We start from the raw sequence: 6,023 nt of genomic DNA on the forward strand, positions 1-6,023 counted from the left end.
GATTAACTTTCTGGGGAGTTTCTCTGCCCTGCTCCTATGTGGGGGTAAGGGACGGACAACTTACTTGTCAGCTGAAAGTTTCCTGCTCGGCCCATGGAAGGTTATGCAGCAAGTTTTCCTGCCAAGCCTGGTCTCTGAACATCCTTTTCATAGCAGCCTCTGTTCACGTTCTTGGTCCAAGACGATCTTTTGCCAGGTGAGGCTCATTCTTGTTTCTGGGAGGCACCGAGAGCCCGGCTCTCAGCACCTAAAGCCAGACTCCGGATTTGTGTAAAAGCTGCACGCATCTTCGCCCAGAAAGCATCTTCGCCCGGAAAGCATCTTAGCCCGGAAAGTATGCCATCCTCCTGCGCGCTCTGCCCAGCTTTCCAGCTGCTCTGGCTTTTCCGAGCAGCTCGCTCAGCGCTGCGAGCAGGAACGTAGAGCCCTCTATCTGTAGCTATTAGCTCAGCATGCTGGCTTCCCTGGCACTGAAGCCAGTGCAAATTAGTCACCTTACTCTCCCCGCAAATACTGGAGAGAGCTGAGTGTGCTCACTCAGCTACGGAATCCAGCCGCTGCCTGGTGAGCACTGGGCATCAATTAGGCCAGATGCCCAGGCGGCCGGCTCTGATGGGCTCTGCCCAGTCAGGCTGACCCGCCACACTTCTTTGTCTTTCTCTACCTCATCAGGGCTATACAAGTTCAGCTGCTTATATTCACGGGGATGGTTATTTGACAGGTTGGAATAATCTGTTCTAAGCTCCCTCTCACCGAAAATACACTAGCTAGCTAGAGCTGTCAGGCCCTATAAAGCCATCGACATCTGTCAGGGAGAGAAGGAAAACTAAAAAACAAAAACAAAAAAAGCCCAGAAAACTTCACACACCACAGCCCCAAATAGTTTTGTTTTGTTTCTTAATTCTTCCACTGCTATATCTTTGGTATGTAAAAAGCAATAAAGCCCGTGTAAGGGATTATGGGTTGTGTAACACTAAGGAATGGGGGTGAGGTGGGGGTGGGGTGGGTAGCAGATTCTGTAATGCCTTGAGACGCCCAGATGACGGCCAAATTGAAATCTTCAACCCTCGTCTTTCTCTCAGACTCCAGTCCTGGACCATCAATTGGCTATCAGTCATTTTGAATTAGACGCCCTATAGACATCTCACATTCAACATGTCTAAAATCTAATTCATTATTTCTCCCTCCCCACCCCCCACCCCCTTCTTCTGAATGCTGTGTTAGCCTTAAGAGAGAGTCATCTGGGTTCTGTCACCTGATAGACACATCACAGACATGCCCCAGTCTAGTTCATAGGATGATAAAATTAAAAAAAAAAAATCTTTAATGCTAGAAGGGACTGCTCAATCCATCCTATAGCCCTTTATTTATTTTTCTAAATAAGGAAACAGAGGCACAGGAAAGTAATGTGGCTTGCTCAGTGTAATACAAGTAAAAAGTAACAGAGAAGAATTGGAATTCACATTCTGTGGTTCTAAGTACACCACTTTTCACTGAATCATGCTTCTTTAAACCCAAAATGTTTACATTGCTCCAGAAGGCACTATTGTTTCTTTTTTTTATAGATGAATTCAGTGGTAGACTAAGTGGGGTGCAATGGAAAGAGGATGAGACTTGGGAGTGGGACAACGAGGGTTCAAATCCCAGATCTGTTATTGGTAACCTGAGTCATCAGACTTCATCTTACTTAGTCTCTCTCCCCCATAGGTCAAGTAAGAGTTTGATTCCAGGTTCTCTAATACATCTCTCCTATCTCTAAAGCTATTGTCCTTTGATATGCCCTGTTAAAGCTTCATTAGCAGATGTCACCTGGGGTTTGGTCCAAGTCTCAGAAGATAAAAAACTGGAAAGGGCAGGTCATTTTTGGTAATAAAATGGTAGCTAAGGAAGCAGAGGAATCCATTCTAAACTGATCATATGCAAGGAGCATTGACCTGAACCATAGGAGGAGGGTGTTTTCATTCCAGGCCATGCTGACCATTCACAAAAACAAATAAAGAGATACATATATAGTTAGGAAAAACAAATAAGCAAACAAATGAATAAATGAATGAATGAAAGAACAAAGAACTGTTTTTTTTAGAAATGATCCAAAATTTATGTGTGTGCTCATGTGCAAGTGTAGGTGTGTCTGTTTGTGTTTGTGAAAGCACAGATAAGTCAAGTCAGATCAAGCCAACCTGATATAAATGCACCAAATCCCTGCTTTTTCAATGTATTGTGCTGCTGCTGCTGCAAATAAGCAAACTAGGAACAGCCATTGTTCTCAAGAAACGTAAATTCCACTGAGTCAGAGAATGTGGAAACAATGATTTGTGTGGCTGACCCTTTGAGATGTCAGAGAGTAGTAACGAGATAAGGAGCATAACCAGAATCCAGTGTCTGGCACCTGGGAGACACCTATGGGAGACACCTTGGTGCATATACCCAAGAGGAGTATCAGCCCTACAAAATGGCTCTCAGAACAGTCCATCTGATCATTTCTGGTTCTGTTCTTTATTCCTATACAACACCTCCAGGGAAGTGTTTCCCACCCATCCCAACTATTGCCAACACCCTTCCCTCCAGAACCACTTTGCCTTCATTTTGAATAGATTTGCCTATACTCAGTGTGAATAAATTGTCTCTTCCAATAAAATATAAGATCCTTGAGGAGAGGGACAGGCTCACTTTTTGCTTTGTATTCTGAAAATCTAGTTTAATTCCTGACAGACAGCAGGTGTGTAATAAATACTCATTAACTGGTTTATTATTGTTACCTACATGTGTAACCTTACCTCACTGGCAGAAGAGTAACTAAGTTCCTTGAGAGCAGAGATTGATTCATTTTTATCAGTTATTTGTTGTTCATTCTGTATTTAGGGTTAATATGACACTTGAGGAATAAGTTGCATCACACATATACAGATCATTTTACATAATATAGACATTTACATTTATTGATATCTTTATAAATAGGTAGATAAAATCAGGTCCTCTGGAAAGGTGATACACAGGGATATGCTATAGAGCCCTAATAGAGGGGAACTTATCAATGCATCAATAAAGTATTACTACTATATGGTGTTTTGTATCCAGATATGTTATCTTCTGAACCTTCAGGAACCTGCAGCACCTACATGAAAAGCAGGTAGTGTATATACTTGTCAGGTGCTGACTCTGACACCTGCTATTGATATTATACAGCATCATATGCAAACAATAACAGGGTTTAACAAATGGTAGCCACACTGTACTGTTCCCCGTCTAACTTTAGGAATAGACTAGAGTGAGTTCCCAGGTTTTATATTTCTCATATTCGATCATTAATAAGAGGAAGGCTTTGACCTATTTGAAAAATGCATCGCACATAACACATTAAAAACTGTCATCTTCTCTTGATAGTAAAATGGCAGCACGTTAAAAGGTTTTAAAACTGGAGTTCGATTCTGGATTGCCCAAAGTGTATCTGTATTCTTCTTGAAATGGTTCTCCTCTTTCAGATTCATATTTACCTTCTCCACATCTGAAATGCCATTCTGCCCCAAGACACATGGGAGAGTAAGGAAGACATCTTCATTAATGTCATAAAGACCCTTAAGCATGGTGAAAATTGGATGCACTCTCCCAATATTATTCATAATACTTTCTGCCAAATCTGCCACAGATAAACCAATGGCCCAGGAAGCATAGCCCTTCAACTTCATCACCTCATCAGCACTTTCAACCATCTGTTTATGAAAATCTTTTCAATTCTCTGAATCAGCATCACTTCCCAAAACAGTATCAAGATTCTTCAGAGACACACCAGCAACATTCACATCACTCCACATGGGAAAACTGGAATCTCCATGTTCCCCAAGGACCCAGCCATGAAAGATGAAGAATGGTCTCCAATTCTCTCCCCCATTAGGTAATGGAAATGAGAAGAATCCAGATTGAAACCACTTCCAATAACATGGTTTATAGGAACACCACTTAACTTCCAGGTCACATATATCAAAATATACACTGCATTGGAAACAATAAGCTGTTTGCAATTAGGGCTATATTTAACAATATTGGGAATGATGAATTTAAAGATATTCACATTACACTGGACAAAGTTAAGATGACTTTCTCCCTCCTGTTGACATACCACAGACATTAACAACAACCAGCTTTGAGTTTGCAATCACACTGTTGTCTTTTCCAGAAACAGTCTTTGGCATTTTGAGCAAAGAGCTGCCATGTTGGAGATCCATCAGCTCTCCCTTGAATTCATCTTCTATTACTTCAACATGGGCAAGTCCATCAGACAAATTCTTTGTAAAGATCCTGATGGCCCGTAGCATGTCAATCGCACCAAACCCAACAACAGTGATCTTGGCATGGGGAAACCTGGTTTTCCTTTAGGACAATCATAATCATCTGATCCCTGATAATAGTTGCCCTTTTGGGGGAGATTCCAGCTTGAATTGAGGTTGCTGGTGAGACTGTGAAAGTTTTGAGTTACGAGTGAAATTGCTGCTCCCACACAGGAGCTTGATTCATTTGAAATTTGTTTGTTTGTTTGTTTTATCTGAGAGCAATGCCTTACACATATTAAGTGATTAGTCGCTATTGAATGAATCTGATACCTTATTATAGTTTTTAGTCTAGACACCAGAACTTGTAAGCTGCATGAAGACAAGACTCATGGAGAAGTTGCCTAACCTTTATTTGCCTCAGTTTTCTCTTCTATGAAATAGATATGACAATAAAAGCATCTGGTTCACAGAGTTGCTCTAAGGATCAAACTAGATATTTGTAAATTGCTTAGAACAATGAATGACACATAGTGGGTGCTTAATTGTTTGTTCCCTCTGTCCCTCCCCATAAAGAAGACACATTAAAATATTGGCTGAAGGGGAAGGTATTATCTTGTAAGACTTACATTAAAATTTATTTCTTTTCACCTCCATTAGAATGTGAGTTCCTTGAAGGCAGGAGCCATATTTCTTAATTTCTTTGTGTTCCCAGTGCTTATTTCCTGGCATATAGGAAGCTTTTTCCTAAATGTCTGTTGACTGACTGACCAAATTATTGGCTTGGAGGAGCTCAACTGAAGTCCAATAATACATGCCTTTACATAATTCCTGCTTTCTCCCTAGCATGGTGCCAGGTTATGGGGATATTAAGATAAAAAGGCAATAATCTCTGCCCTCCAAAAGTTAACATGGATCTTAGACTTTAAAGAAGGAAGATGTAAGTTACACATAATCTTGTCCACCCCCCTCATTTTATAGATGAGGAAGCTAAGGCTAAAAGAGGTCAAGGTCCTTTCCAAAGTTATCTGGGAGGAAGTTAAAGACATACTATGAGGAGAAGCCAAGTCCTTCATTTCCCTATCCATCATTCTTTCCATTATACCACCAGGCTTCTGCATGAAACAGGGCAGGGAAAAGAAAGAGAGGCAAAAGGAAAGGATGAGGAAACTCATGATATCTGACCAATGAGGCAAGGAACATGGGGAGGGAGAGGAAACGAAGGACTCATTCCACCTAAGTCCTTAAAATGAGCCCTATCTTAAATTCAAAGCATTGATAGTTCTTTGAGCATAGCAAGTGTACATGTTGTTTCTGTTATTGTTGTTATTGTTATTTTTCTCATAGTAATGTTGAAACTGTTATTAGCATCTTGGGCAGCCAACTTTGCTTCTGTCTGTAGGAAGCTCACTGACATTACAGAGTTTTTGATAAAAAAATATTATGTAAAAACTGCTAAGGTGAAAAAAGATTACAATGTGTATTTCCCCCAGACAGCTTAACAAATGCTGAAAATGGTCCGGCTGGGTTCTCTCTGTCATTACATACACAAAGACACAATCAAACATGCACACAAACTCAATGATTCCTCATGTGCATTAATGATTATCCCTACAGAAAGAGGACACAGCATTTCTGACCAATTTCCCTCTCTTAAATTTGTCTGAAAAGAGTCAAATTTTCACTTAACTCTGAGGGTGGCCCTTTCTGACTTTCTTTCTTTCTTTCTTTCTTTCTTTCTTTCTTTCTTTCTTTCTT

General features: G+C 40.6%; 1 protein-coding gene and 1 pseudogene across 1 annotated transcript in view; both read right to left on the bottom strand.

The window, feature by feature from the left end:
* Positions 1–6,023, bottom strand: part of LOC138172037 (protocadherin-15-like) — a 2,287,527-nt gene that overhangs the window by 1,198,252 nt on the left and 1,083,252 nt on the right. The window lies entirely within an intron of this gene.
* Positions 204–6,023, bottom strand: part of LOC138172038 (L-lactate dehydrogenase A chain-like) — a 9,090-nt pseudogene continuing 3,270 nt past the window's right edge.

This window comes from Petaurus breviceps, unplaced genomic scaffold, assembly GCF_028583685.1.
Source record: "Petaurus breviceps papuanus isolate PSGF00001 unplaced genomic scaffold, PetGlider_PUasm1.0 490, whole genome shotgun sequence".
Taxonomy (NCBI): Eukaryota; Metazoa; Chordata; class Mammalia; order Diprotodontia; family Petauridae; genus Petaurus; species Petaurus breviceps.